Source organism: Sinocyclocheilus anshuiensis, unplaced genomic scaffold, assembly GCF_001515605.1.
Source record: "Sinocyclocheilus anshuiensis isolate Anshui unplaced genomic scaffold, SAMN03320099.WGS_v1.1 scaffold2039, whole genome shotgun sequence".
Classification (NCBI taxonomy): Eukaryota; Metazoa; Chordata; class Actinopteri; order Cypriniformes; family Cyprinidae; genus Sinocyclocheilus; species Sinocyclocheilus anshuiensis.
The window spans coordinates 1-14,995 of NW_015550822.1; the positions used below are offsets into that span (position 1 = coordinate 1).

Sequence of the window (14,995 nt, forward strand, 5' to 3'; positions counted from 1 at the left end):
ACAAAAATAGCTGGACTGACTAAAATTTTCGGTGAATCCACCAATTCAGTGGGATCCTAAATTGTCTCCAGCAATGTAGTAAATAGTGCCTTTTATAACAGATTGATCTGACAAAGTAATTCCATTTTCCTCAAGGTCTTTCAGGTCTGCTACTAGCTCTGAGAAAACACTTTCATGGCCGAAGTCTTTAAGGTCTTTCTCTCTGCACAACATAACCAGCTGCATATGCTCGGTGTTTGACCTGAGATGAGCTGGCAAATTAACAAGAGAGAGGTATACAGCTAAAATTTTGTGTTTTTTTCGTGCAGACCCTAAAGGGTTAACCACCTCAAAAGCATCCTGATAGAGCATAGAGCAGTAGCTTGGGTGGTCTTGAGAGAAATCCCTGCACTTCAGTATTTGGCCATCTGTGCAATCACAAATCACAGAAGTAGAGTTTTTTTCAGGCAAGTGCATCGAAATGCAATTCCTCCCAAAATCTGAATTTAACAGACACTTCAATGTGTCTTTCACAGGTACATAGTATGCAAATTGCTCTGTCCGATTCTCATCTCTACCTAACAGTATTCTTTTTGGTTCAACATATTTGAATACTTTTTTAAAGGTCTGACTCCTTTGAATACTCTGTTCGCATGGGTCCTTTATGACACACAGAAAACAAGGAAAACAAGTTCACAGTAGCAAAGATTTGAGAAATTGTCTCATTGGGTAACGACAAATTCTGCAAAAGTGGCAAAAGTGAACTAAAAGTATATGTCTGTCCCAATTCGTGAATATTTTGCATCTCATCTACAATATTTTGTATTGTAGAAGCTGGGAGAAGAAACTGTCCTTGTAATTTAAGATAAAACAGGCTAACATTTCTCAAATACAAATCGTCAAAATTTTGAAACGAGTCCATTTCACTTACTTCTGACTCACCTGTATTTGGATCCAGGTCAGCAGGACATTGCTCAGTTGAAACAGACGGTATCTCTGATGCAGAAGGCCGATGTGAATCACTAATGCTGTTAGCTGAACAGTTCCTGTGCTTTCTAGACATATGAGAGGTAAAAGAGGACTTGATTTGAAAAGCACTTTTGCACCCTCTCACTGGACAGTAAACTGCACGACCTTCCTTTATATGGTTCTTTAAGTGAGCAACAAGACTGGGCACATCCTGGCACTGATAACTACATAGTGAAATACTACATGTCAAGGCCGTATCAACCACTGCATGTGCAGTCGCAGCAGTGGTAGAGCTGTTATGGCGCCGATAAAAATGACTCTTAAATGCTAAGTATTTGGAAAACGACTGTTTGCAATCAACTGCGACACATTTGAAAATGGCGCGAGGTTCGTTCCGATGCAGTCTGCAGTACAGAACATATTCCCTCAGAGTTTGCACTGTTAAACTACAAAAGTAGCATGTGTACATTTTAATGCATATTCAAAACTTACTCATAGTGAACTCGACTAATAACCAATCCGAGATATCGTTTAACGTTAAACATGAAGTTCGCCTCGCCATGGTTACAACGACAGACTGCTAATGTTAAACTGCGTTACAAACGTTTCAAAATCAAAGAAATCAGAGCGAATTCGTTAATTTCCAATGTGTGAGGTTAACGTTATATATTAAAAGGATAACGTAAAACGTTACCATCTAGACAGCCAACAGGTCCACGTCATGTGAGTTACAATGACGTTAAAGATATGAACATAAAATAAACATACTTTACAGTTTTTCACCGTTAAAACTAAGGACATTTTTTACAGTGTACCATTGCTATGTTGATGACACGCAGCTCTTCTCTCATTTCAACCAGATGATCCAACGGTAGCTGCACGGCTCTCAGACTGTTGTGAAGGACTACACACTACAATCTTTACATTTGAGAAACATGTAACATTTGCCAGATTTATTAAGCACCACTGACAAGGCAGGAAATTGCTCTCCCTGCTAGACTGACATCAGCTGTGAACACGACATTACAGAAACACAAACCTTCAAACGCGATTTTCAACCAGCAATTCATGATTTCAAATTGTGTTTATGATTCCATGAAAATGAAGCATGCCCACATCCATACTCAAATGTCAGCTCAATTTTAAACGCCTATTTCACAACACAAAGTTCAGCAAACAGCAGGACAAGATCATGAATCACAGGAGTCTTAATGAGCTTTCGTTAGGATGTCAACAGCAGGAGCTCAGGGGGAAGATCAGACTTACAGTTCTTTGTTCTTATTTTACGGAGGTTATGCTGTTCCCTTGCTCATAGATTTAGAAAGTTCTCATGTATGTGTGTAGTGCTGACCAAGCAGGAATTTTTACCTCTCAGCAAAAGTTTATTTCTTTTTTTTTCTGCTGTTGGACATATCAGTTCTGAAGACAAATTCAACAAAAAGTTCCAACTTTCATTCTCTGTTGTCCTGTGCATTATTCTAGTAGAATGCTTATATTTCTATTTGTCCAGCAGGTGATCAGAGCTTTATGGATTTTATTTATAAAGTAAAAAAATATTGTGCATTGTAAATTATATTTCATTGACAATTTGATAATTAACAGGAACATATTAGATATGTAATTAATCATCAGTATATATCTGCTTCTATGCATATTAAATTCCAAGCACTACTTTGACTACAGACTGTAAATATAATAGCAGTTTTACTGTATTTTGATCACATAAATGAAGCCTTGTTGAGCATATTCATTTTCATTTATGATATATTAATTTTTATGTACAGTATGTATGTATGTATGTATGCATGTATGTATGCACTGTATGTATGTCTGTATGGGTGAAATATGACCCAGACATTCTTGATTGTAGATTCATTTTGCAGACAGACAAGTGATTATTATTACCACTCTAGTGTTACTAAGTGCTGCCCATATTACATAAGCTGGGCTAACACGAAAGAAACCCAAGCTTGTTGATTTGATCTCTGTTGCTGGGAAAAGCCTTCTTGCCTTTTAATCTGTTTTGCACTTGGCAGCATGCTGAGTGTAAGCGTGTGTCTGTGTGAGAGTTTGAGAGCCTGTGGAGATTGATTATCTCAGAGGACCAGATAAGCACAGTGTATTGGAGATACAAGAAAAAGGCCAGCGGTTCTGATGTACAATAGCAACACCGGCACTCCAGTGCCAATCACATGAAAACATCCTGCAATCAGACAGCATAACAAACTACATTTTTTACATTTTCTAAACAAAATGTGAGCAGTTGCTAAGGTGTTTTCAGTGGTTTCTCACTGGCAAAGTCAAAGGACAGCGCGTCTCAAAAAGCAATTTGAATAGCTCCATCAGAAATAATAACAACCCTCTTTCTTCTCATAGTTTTATCAAACACATAATCCTGCACGATTTTTAGAACGTCACGTGGAAACTCTTGCTCTTTCTGAATAAGAGTCAACGTGACTATAGTAAACAGCGGCTGTGAGTTTAATGTATGACATTGCGAGCATGAATAAATAAATAAGTAAATAATATATGAGATTAAGTAAATGTCACAAAATCAATTTGTTCCACCGCAAAACACCAGAAGGTTGCTTCACTCCACGTTTCACCAAGTATTGTTTGCAATCTCTGTTATATTATCAAAATAATTAATTAAGCTGCACTGTAAAAAAAAATCAGTAAAATTTACAGTAAAAAAATGGCAGCTGTGGTTGCTGGAATTTTACTGTAAAAAATACGGTAGCAACGTTTTAGATTTTACGGTTTTAACTTAAATTTACAGTTAAATACCGTAATTTCATTAACTGATATAATGTTAATATACCAACCTATTGAAGTACTGAAATCTGTTTTGTAACTTTGTAATATACTGATAACCACCAAATGCAGGTGGTGATGAGAAAGTCACATGATGAACCAAAGCCCATCACAAGCAGCTTTTAAATAATAACATATATAGAAGGTGCACAGTGTCCGGTTATTCACTGTAAATTATACAGTCTTTTTCCACTTCACAAACGGTATACTACCGTAAAATTGATGTCCAATACATGTAATGTCCAATACAGTTTTCACCGTATATAGTAGGGGAATTTACCATTAACCATTTAACAGGTTTTTACTGTAGCATTTTTACAGTCTTTTACCGTTAAATTCACGGTCATTTTTTACAGTGTGCGGGAACTGTCCACTGGTGATAGTCAGTATATATTGAATACATGTTCTGTCCTTAGCTAAGTCTGATAGACACAGTTGTCAGTAACACATCATGTACAGTATTAGTGTAATATTTTACCCTAATACCATGGGGATGTTGAATGTTTGAATCTGATTGGTTGATGAATGTTCTAAGGTGTGCAGTTATTTTCAGGGAAACGCATGGCTAAAGTATATTGGTTCCAGGCTGGTCTTTACTGCATTGCATATCCATATCACTTTGCCAAATGATTTCAGTTATTTCAAAGGTCCTTACAGCCTACAACAAGAACCACAACCCACAACGACACTGACCAAGCCAGTAAATATAATAAAATAGGACGAAAGGGACAAGATATTTCCACAAAATTGCACTTTATTAGCATTAGAAAGCATGCTTTCCAATACAAATGCACACACACACAAAGTACAGATACACACATGCACACAGGCATACACGCACAGACACAAACATACACGCGCAGAGCAACTTGTCAGCGTTGCCACACAACTTTATCAATAAAACAGTTTTGTAGCTGAAAAGCTGCATGGCATTTCTCAGTAGTAAGGTGGTAATGTTGCTGTTCTTTAAGCAGTTAAACTTAACAGTTTAACTATCAACACATTCTCACTCCCAACTGACGCGAAAGGCACTGGGAATTTTATTGTCATGATTAAATTATTTATTGGGTAATAATATTGCCATTACTGCATATATGTTGGGGTGTGATTTTTCAGTGTTTTAAACAGACACAACAGTTTTATTTACATTACACTATTTGCACATTTATGAGCATGTAACCCAACCCCTGCCCCTAAACATACCATTTGTCAATAAAACACAAGATATAAGAAGCAGATACAGCTACAGGCATAATTTATTCAAAAAATATTAATATTCCAAGTCTTCTGAGGCAAAACGATTGATTTGTGAGAGGAATAGATGCGGTCGCCATCTCCGTCCGCTGTAAAGCTCATCCTGTGTGCAGCAGTCTGTGCGCAAATTCAAAAAATGCTGCCAGAAGAAGCCTTACGTCAGCCTCGGTTGTAAAATGTCATTGGCTCTTGCAAGTCTTGTGACTGATTGCGTCATGCTACGGGAGTATCCTTTTGAATGAGATGTGAGCATGTTAATGAAGCGGGATCATTTTCAGTGATTAAAACCTTATGCTTTACTCTCTTCTTCGCATAATATATTGTATGGCTTCAGAAGACTTGGAATGCAACAGAACCTGTTTGTAATGCTTTTATACTGCATTTTATATGGTCAGTTTTTGCAATAAATAGGCCTACCTGTGACTGTACTTTTATTTGCGTGATACCTGTTTTATATTGTTCAGAAGTGGGCAGGTTTAGGGTAAGGGTGGAGTTAAGTGCTCCAATGAATGTATAAATTTATATAAAAGTATTTCAATTTTTTTTTCAAATGCATGCAATCCATTAAATTAAGACAAACAACTGAAAACAATGGAGGACCCTGCACGTCGCAAAGTAACGCTAAAAGGATACCCCTGGGCGTTGAAAAATTACGCTAAAGGGGTACCTTGTGCGTCAAAAAGCGATGCCAAGGGGTCCTTACCAATCGTCAATATGTGACGAGTTGGGAGTGATACGTGTTGTCACTATGAGTAAAGACGCCGCTGCCAAACACTTTTGAAAGATACACAGGTCTCAGGTAATTCACAAATGCTTCACTTAGCAACAATGAATCTCTCTGCATTAATAACTGAATTATAAATGCATTAATAACTGAATTATAAATGGCATAAATCTCTGTTATTAGCTCTAAAATTATGTTTCGGCATTAGCAACGGAGTCTTGAGATGCGATGCGATGAATTATTAGAAAAATAATGCACACATGACGCTTCGAATTGTGGCCTCATTACCACCTCTAGTATACAGTTTTAGGCTTTCTATTGAAGTGCAAAAAAGCACACAATAAAATTACAAAATTCAACTTTTCCACATTTCACAAAAAAAAAAAAAAAAAGGTAACAGTAAATCTGCCCATACCTTTGACACCTTCTTAAAATACAGAATGTATGTCAAACTCTTTTCAGCAGGTTTCATCTGCTGATGTCAACAGTGACTTTGCCTCAGCAAACTCCACTAATTAATGTGAACAACTGCAATCCATCCTTAACCTCGTCCTATCTTTCTGAGCATGCGAGCTACCAAGCAAGTCTTTGCACATTTTTTATGGACTGCGAAATAAGGCCTTTCAACAGACTTCGGAACTTCTTACATTCTCAAGCCAAATTAAATTGATCTTCACTAGGCTTTTTAAAAGTCATTATGCAGTGGGCGACACGCAAAGACCCCTCTCTCTCTCTCATTGTCTTTCTGTCAAGGGCTCTGTGCTGACAGAGTATGAGGAATACCTGCCCTATGGCTGAGTGCATTATCTCTAGACTTGAAGACTTCCTTAAACAGCACACAGCACATTCCCACCCACATTATTTATTTAAATGTCTTCCATCCCAATTATGTATTGAACAGATCAGGGATTTGGCAACAACGCAGCACAGGATAAAGATTATGTTTCGTAAGATATATGAATTAGGTGCCAGCACAGTAAGTCTATAGTCCTTTAGACCTTGTCTAAATGTGATTAATGAATGCCTAAACATAAACTTTTGTTTCAAAGTTTACAAAAAAAAACATTGCTAAGTGCATTGCTGAGTCTCAGGATCTAATCAACAGCGTTCATTGGATCCAAGTGGAAGAAATATTGTTGAGTATGTGTTTTGCTCTGAACTTCTTTAATAAAGACATTAAGAGCATGGATACGGCCTACTCTGAATAATTGTTACTATATATGAGGAGGCTTTTCATATTTTAGACCATTTTTTCTTACAAATTAAAAATGTGCTTATAATTTATACCCTCTATTACTCTGTAAGGGAGGTCTTTTTTGCATCATTCATTGTGTGTTGTTACCTTTAAAAGTCTAACTTCTCATGAATTGATGCCAAGAATACAATTATATTTAGTACTGAAAAACTTGCATTCTGCCACAGATTTAAGTCAAGAGAGCTCCTCAATTTACCTTTATGTGTCAGCTAGCTACTTTTTCAAAAGAATAAGTTGACTGTATAGTCGACTTGTAGACTTGGCAAGCTACGTGTTCAAAGTAGATTCTTCAATACTGATGCTAAGTCAACAGACAGAACTATAGGTAAGCAATCGTATGTGATGTTGTCCCAAATGCAATGATGGCGCAAACCAGACATCATTCCATATCCAGTTCGAAATACTTTGTTGCTTTTGTTTCCATGGCAGAATAATCCTCTGCAGCAGCAAGCTGTCATAAAACAGCCAAACTCTGTTAGACAACACACTTTCATATGCATATCAAGGGAACATGTGAGTTTTTCTTTAAGCAACGAAATTATTGAGTAGTTGAAGTTTCTTTGTTCGTAGCAACTCCCCATTTGCTGACGTGCTCATTATCTTTGCAAAATCAGTGAAGTTTTGTTCTTTTGCGGTGAATGATGTGTCTTGTTCTGTCAATGTTTGGCTCTGTAACCAGATAAAATTGATGACAAGTCTCTCATCCTTAGTTTATCCTTAAGGCCCTGTAAAACAAAAATATAAATAGGCCATTATGAGATAATAAGAATGACAACGATCCTCAATATGAGGAATAATTATCTATTTTTGATGCCTTCACAGCATAGCAAACAGAGCTAGAATGCAAATGAGAACCTGATGATTAAATAAAACAACATCAACAACAGGATGTTGTTGTTTTTTTCCCTAAGCCACAGGTAAAATAAGGTTGAAGGCAAACAGTCATTATATGCTGCTCTGACAGAGTGGAACAGATGTGAAATATCTCCAGCGAACACAAAAAGAGGAATGTTGGGGGGTGGCAAGCTAACAAAGCTAGGCATAGTGGGAGACTCGTCGGAAATGACAGTCTGAATAAATAATGAAGAGAGGGACATTAGCTCACACGAGAGACCATGAGACATCTGTATGTTTCAGAGCAACCAGAAAGGATATGAACTCTTGATCATGATCCAATTATAAATAATTTTTATGAAAATACTTGGAAATTGGTTTCCACTTAAAAAGCTTTCTGAATTATCAACGTGTGTGTGTGTGTGTGTGTGTGTGTGTGTGTGTGTGTGTGTGTGTGTGTGTGTGTGTGTGTGTGACTGTGCGTATATATATTTATTATTTATGGTCTACTTTTTCTGTACGACTGTATCATTTAACTCACTGTAAATCTAAATCTGAATGTTAACACCAGTGTATTTTTGAGCTGAACTGCCTGTAATATTATAGATGTTCACCTAAATAACTTTATGTTAGCATAATAAAGTTAAGAAGAAGTGCTCTGTTGTGAATCTTTCTACTTTAAAAAACTACTTCCTAATGATTTTTTCTTTGCTAACAACATACTTGCCATCAGTCTGATTTACTTTCTCTATTACGAACAAATTTTCAAAGTCTATTTCTAAGCTGTGTTTTGTCTGAATATCCTGGTAGGTAAATAAAAATAGTTTGAACAAATAGCACACTATAACATAAAAATGTTGTCTTTACATGGCAGTCTTTCATTGACAAATATATTCTTGTTTGCCCCCTTATTGGTGACACTGAATTACCCTACGGCTAATACAGCTGTATTTTTCATTGCAGCTCATCACATACATGCATCTTATCTTGTAGGCCCATCTAAGATTCAGTCATCAGATCTGCTCATTAGAATAAACCCATTCATGTTCTGACTATTAAAAGGATTAACACAAGGATCTTACATTCCCACAGTTGCCTGACCAGAATGTGTGCTAATACATGTTGATGTCATTGTACTTGATATGTAAACAAGCTTTATGAATGTTTTCAGCTATGCAGTGCATATCCCAGAGCTCCCTAAATCTGGTAGCAAAGATACTTTAATCATAGATGTTTGTGGACACACTCATGAATACACATACACACTGTAGGACACAGAAATATTTATACATGAGACACAGTTACAATGTATGAATGTCATTGCAGTGAGACAAGGATTCCCAAAGTTTTTTTATCAGCCAAAGGCTTTTAACATAAAATATTTTCTTGAAGAATGAGGTATCATTTTGTCATGTACTTGGATTTATACATTTGGTTCAAGTGTCCATATTTTTTCAGGGTCACTTTATACATACAAATGTCTTAATCCCACAAGTCATGAAATGTTCATACAGTCCTATGTAATGGCCAAATGTTATACTGCAACATCTGACCCCAAGGCTTACTTAAAGCCGGTGGGAAATCATCTTTCTCAAACCCTCATATTGTCAGGCATTAATGTAAGCTATGGCTGCAGTTTGCAGAAGCAGCAAATGCAGTTTCGATTTAAGGTCCAAAGCCCTTAACCCCTGACATTTCAGGAATTCTGTTTGCAAAACCGTACCTGTCTTTGTAAGTTTGAGAATATCAGTAGTCTATATCAGAAAGCTTTGTAATTACTTCTTTATATTTTATCCATCCAAACAGAAGTATCAAGCCTCATAAAAGCTCTTCTTTGTTTTGTCCCATTATTTTGATCAATTTCAAATCAGTAAGCCAGCGCACCGTTCAGAAATGCATTTACTAGGGTCGGTTCAGTTACTGGCAACAATGAGGAGCATTAAAAGCAATCATTTTTTTCTTTCAATGCCATTATATCTGTAAATGTGGCTAGAGACATTATTAAAGTGACCGCTTTTTCTTTCCAACAGTAGACACTATTGTAGTGAAATCTCTTTCTATCATATTTTCATTTGACAGAAGTGCTTTTGGAAAGGTTGATTGAGAAATTATTTAGACAAAAAATGTAATTATGTTGGTCTAGCTTGAAATAATGAAGTCAGGATGAAACTTCTGTAGTTCAGCTCTTGTGACCATGGTTCTACTATAGTAAAAAAGCAGTATTGGTGAGGGAACTCATGTGCAGTATGTACAGTGCAAAAATGCTCATGGAGATTACAATATTTTATCATCTTTTTTTTTACGTTCCAGTTTCAAAGTTTAAATCACTCCTTTAATCTAATTGGTCAAAGAATTTGCAAAAAGCTCTGAAATTGTTCACAATTTCATTCATGCACTAAATCGTTTGCAACGTCTTCTCAAACTGAAATAGCAAAGGGATATTTTATAAATTGAAAACAAAAAAAGGCACTAGATGAGATGGATATATAATCCACTAGAAAACAAAACTTGCATATGTCTTCTATTGTTTGTCAACAACGAAGCAGGTCTTTATTTATTGCCCCGGTATTAATGAAAAGCTACAATTTAGAAAACGATCGCTACAATCGGAATTTATAATTGTATGTTGTAAAAAATAAATGCTTTATCAAAATGTATTCCTTTGCTTCACATCTGAAATTACTTTCCTTTCTGGGTGAAGTTGTATACAGGCAGCAAGTGCTATTGCAAAAAAAAAAAAAAAAAAAAATTATATAATATATATATAAACAATGCAGTTGTCTATTGTGGCACAAGAGGCATCTATTTTAGTAGTTTACTGTACATGAAATGTGTGTACGAGGGTAAAGTGCGCTGATGGAGGTAGATCTTTAGGAATCCAGTTCTGATTTTGTCATTAGGGAAGAAGGAATTGCAGAGGAAATGAAAAGGGTCCTAGGACATATCTTCATGGAATGCCAGACAGTATGCCTGAGTTTAATCACTGGAAAAATTCTCTCTTTCTTGCTTCTCTCTCCATGTCAGGTGTGTTTCATATCCGGCCACCTGACTTTTTTTGTTGTTGTATGATCTATATCCATGTTGTTGAAGCATCACAGAAACACCAGATTTATTCTGATTCTGAAGAAAGAAGTTGCTTGCATTTATAAAATTATAAAAATGGGATTGTCATTAACCATCTATGTGCTAATGACTGTATATTTGGAAAAGTGTTGTTAAAATACAAAAAATATCAAAATAAGTTTTCAACTAAGGGTATGTCCTCCTGCACATTAAGCTTTAGTGCTAATTTAAGTGAGATATATATATATATATATAGACTCAATAGGCTAGACTCGTCTCAACCTACTATTTTTCTAGTTAAATATTCAGTTTTATTCTGAAATATGACACATTTTCTATGTAAGATGTGTACAGTATGCTGATTCATGCATGATAACATCAATCTAACCATGTTGACATATATATGGTTTTACCTGTGGTTACTTTACAAATATAGCAGTTGATTACTGTGGTTATTGTGCAAAAACTATATTTTTATAAGAGGGAATGGTGATATTACTACGATTATGGTTACTGTGGTTCAGGTAAATAGATTAGTTGGCCCTATTTTACTTTACCCAAACTTTGATTTGTTGTTCCAAATGTAGGTTGGTTTTCTCACAGTCTTCACATCTTCTCATTTTCCACACAGCCAGCCAGTATCATGCCAAGTTTTATTAATACTGATGACAGAAAGATTCAAATCCATATTGCTCTCTTTCATTGGCTTTGAGACAGAATTTGTAATAAGTGCTAGGTATACATTCCTTTCATCCTCTTCTGCTCTACATGCCACATTTACCTCTGAGTTTCCAGGTCATACAAAAACCTTGCATCAGAGAGAATCCAAAATATATGTGGAGCATTTGCACAAAAAACAAATAAGAGTTTTCTTGTATTATATTCATGTTTTTCATTTATAATAACACCTCATTTTGATTTATTTTTTCCACGCTTAAGCAAATAATTTCAAACTGAGATTATTTTAGTGTAGCATGTGAAGAGTTCTTTTGCAAAAGCAGATAACTCAGTTTTTAACAATTCTCAGAAATCATGTTTTTTCATTGTGCATTCCAATTAATCTCAATCAAACTGCAGTTGGGTTATTTTGATTGGGTTAAAAAATAACTAAAAATTACAGCTAACTAACACAATAAAACACAATAAAAACATGATTACATAATAAAAAAAACATGATTTTTTAAAATTTAACAAAATGGAGTTATCTATTTTTGCAAATGAACTCTTCATATATACAGTAAAACCTGGAATATGGTGGTGATAATAGTTACTTAAAACAGCAGATCTTTTTTTTTTTCTTTAGGAACAAAATCTTACATTGGTGATTAAATAGGTAATGGTATTTTAATTTTTTTCCCACATTTATCACAGATTTGTTCATGCTCTCCACATCCCTGTCAAAACAGACCTGCCAGCTGAGGACAAGAACTATATATGTCTTTCTCTGCCACATTTAGCCCTAGAAACAAGATTTGTGGAGCATGAGGTGTCTGCCACTAAATGAAAGGCAAAGTGTGAATTACTTTCTGACCATAACATCGACTCCAGCTGTTTAATGGCACAGTTTAGTTTAAATGTCTTGACTTGGAGCCATATTGAGTGCTGCCATAGTGAGTGCATACACACGCACATCAATATCAACACACATGAGAATCAAAACCTTGTATGTCTTGAAACATGCCAGTGTTACTGTATATATTTTATACTAGAGTATTTTGTCATGGCATTACATACACATTTCATAGAAACTGTGTAGTGTAATGCTAAATAGAGCGCAACAGGAGGGCTCTGCAACATTTACATTCATGCATCTGACAGACATTTTTATGTAAGGAAACTTACAGCGCATAGATATACATCATTATCAGTTGCATTCCCTGAGAATAAAACCCACAATATTGGAATGTCCAATGCCATGCTCTACTGTTTGAGCTATAGAAACACAGAAGAAGAAAAAAATAAGAAAAAAATCCATTCACTGCCATAGAGAGATGTTTTCAACCATATAAAACTGAAGAACAGAGCTACAATGACCTCCAGGTTTCTTAAATGGTATTATGTGTCTGTTAAAGCAACATACATAAAAGTATATTTATTACATATTTATATTATTCATTTACAGCTTGATTTCTTCCTTTGTTGGCATTGAGACAAGGTTTTGATGACCACAAAGCATAATTAAAAAGTTCCTTTATGAACCAGAAAACAGTCAATCAAAAGAAAAGCTTGAAATATTGTAAATACCATAAAATACAGTTCTGTATTTCAGAAAATAATAATAATAATAATAACAACAACAACAATTTGATTCTTCATAAATCATTCTAACATAATGATATGGTGCTCAAGAAACAGTTTGTTTTCTTCTTCGTATTCTTATTCTTATTATTCTTATTCTTATTCTTATTATTAATATTGAAAATATCTGGTTCCCTGAGAAGAGAATGAGACAGTGCATCATAGTGTTGCTTCTATGGGGAAGCTTTGCGTGAGCCAGTTGTCTGAAGCATGTGTGGAAACATGCCAATCTTAATTAGCTAAAGCAGTCAAATGTCCTCACTGGGTGTGCTAGCATGCTATAAAGAGTGCCTAAATAAAGCATCAGCAATGTTGAATCATCTGAAGAAAGACGTGCAAGCATGTCTAAAGTATGGCAACATGACACAGCGTCTTGTTCCCTTCTCGGGGAACCCGGGTGAAGATATGTAACCCTGAGATGTTCCCTTTCAAGGGAACTTATCTTGCTTTATGATGTTGATGTTATGGGACTGTTAATACCCACTATGCCATACTGAATAAATGCCTTCTTGCCAGCTGTGAGAACAAACTGTAGTAAACCAGGTTGTAACCAGGGGCTACCAAACAGACGCATACCGAATGATCAAAAGTGTTTAGCGTTTAGAGGCACAGGACATTTCATAGCTCAATTCCCCTCAATACTTACCTGGAAGGGATGCTCCCACAACCAGATTGGTCCTAAAACTAAAATTTGTAGGTAATCTTCCAAAGAAGAATCTCTGCAATCTGCCCTATTCCTGGATCTGTCATCAGCATGGCTGATGCAGGTCCCAATATTTCCCTTCCAAAAGGAGATGCCAGGTCTCTCTACCTGCCAGAGAGGGCAAACACACACATCAGTTCTGTTTACCTCTTGTGCCCCAAGAAATAGACAGGGTTTGGGGGGGTAGAAAACCCAAGAAGGATCTCAAAGCTTTGAGCCCTCAGGCTTGCGAGCAAAGTTGAATTCCCAGAGAACCCTCTTAGGTTTCCTGCGTGCATGCCACCTCAATCCCCGACTACTCAAAGGGGGAGAGCAGGCAGTCCATGCTTGCCTTCTGACCCTCCCTCCAAGACCAGGAACCAGGTGCCAGTTCAGAAGGTTTTATGAGGCTGGAGGACCCTGACCGTGACGAGGAATGAACTTCTCAACTACTGCTGACTAAACCTTTGCCTCTCTGAACCTATGGACTAACGTATGAAATGGAAGGCTCATGAGGGTGGACCACTGATGACCTGTCAGGAATTACTCATTTAGTCTGCCTGGAGCAATTGCTTGTTTCTCCACCAGCCAGTCTAGTCTAGCTGTGGCACAGGTCATCACCGCAACCAACTCCTTTTTGGGGCTGAGAGAGGAGACAGGTTCAGCGAGCTCATAGCTAACGGGTAAAAGCTGAGAAAGGGATATACCAGTCTCAAGCTCCTCTGCCAGCTCTACCTGTGATCCCCACAATCAAAGTCGATGCGCTCCCTCAGCAGCCATGGGACCTGAACCGGAAGGTGCAAAAAGAGCCAGGCAGGAGTGGAACTTCCTCCCTGCATAATTTATGTGTATACACTTTTTTCTCTCTTATTTCAGGCTTTACAGGGTGAAAAAAGGTGTTTAAATACGACACTACCCACACTCATGAATAAATTTGCAGGGTTGTGGGACAAAATCAAAAGGGTGGTATAGACCCATTTACCCATTTTAATCCCAGGTGTCAATCCCAAATGTACAGTTTTATTACCTCGTAAAAAAAGACGTCAAACGCAGTATTACTGTAGTTTCTTTTTCTTTTTTTTTCAGATTTTAAAACTGCAGTCCGTAACTTTTTTTGTTAAAA

General features: G+C 36.5%; 1 long non-coding RNA gene across 1 annotated transcript; it reads right to left on the reverse strand.

Moving 5' to 3' along the window:
- Window positions 1–351: 351 nt before the first annotated feature.
- Window positions 352–14,309, reverse strand: LOC107661070 (uncharacterized). Its single transcript, XR_001631075.1, has 5 exons — window positions 14,298–14,309; window positions 1,520–1,528; window positions 1,211–1,212; window positions 922–1,034; window positions 352–407 (listed from the first exon to the last, which is right to left on the reverse strand). It is a non-coding gene; the product is annotated as an uncharacterized LOC107661070 (long non-coding RNA).
- Window positions 14,310–14,995: the final 686 nt, after the last annotated feature.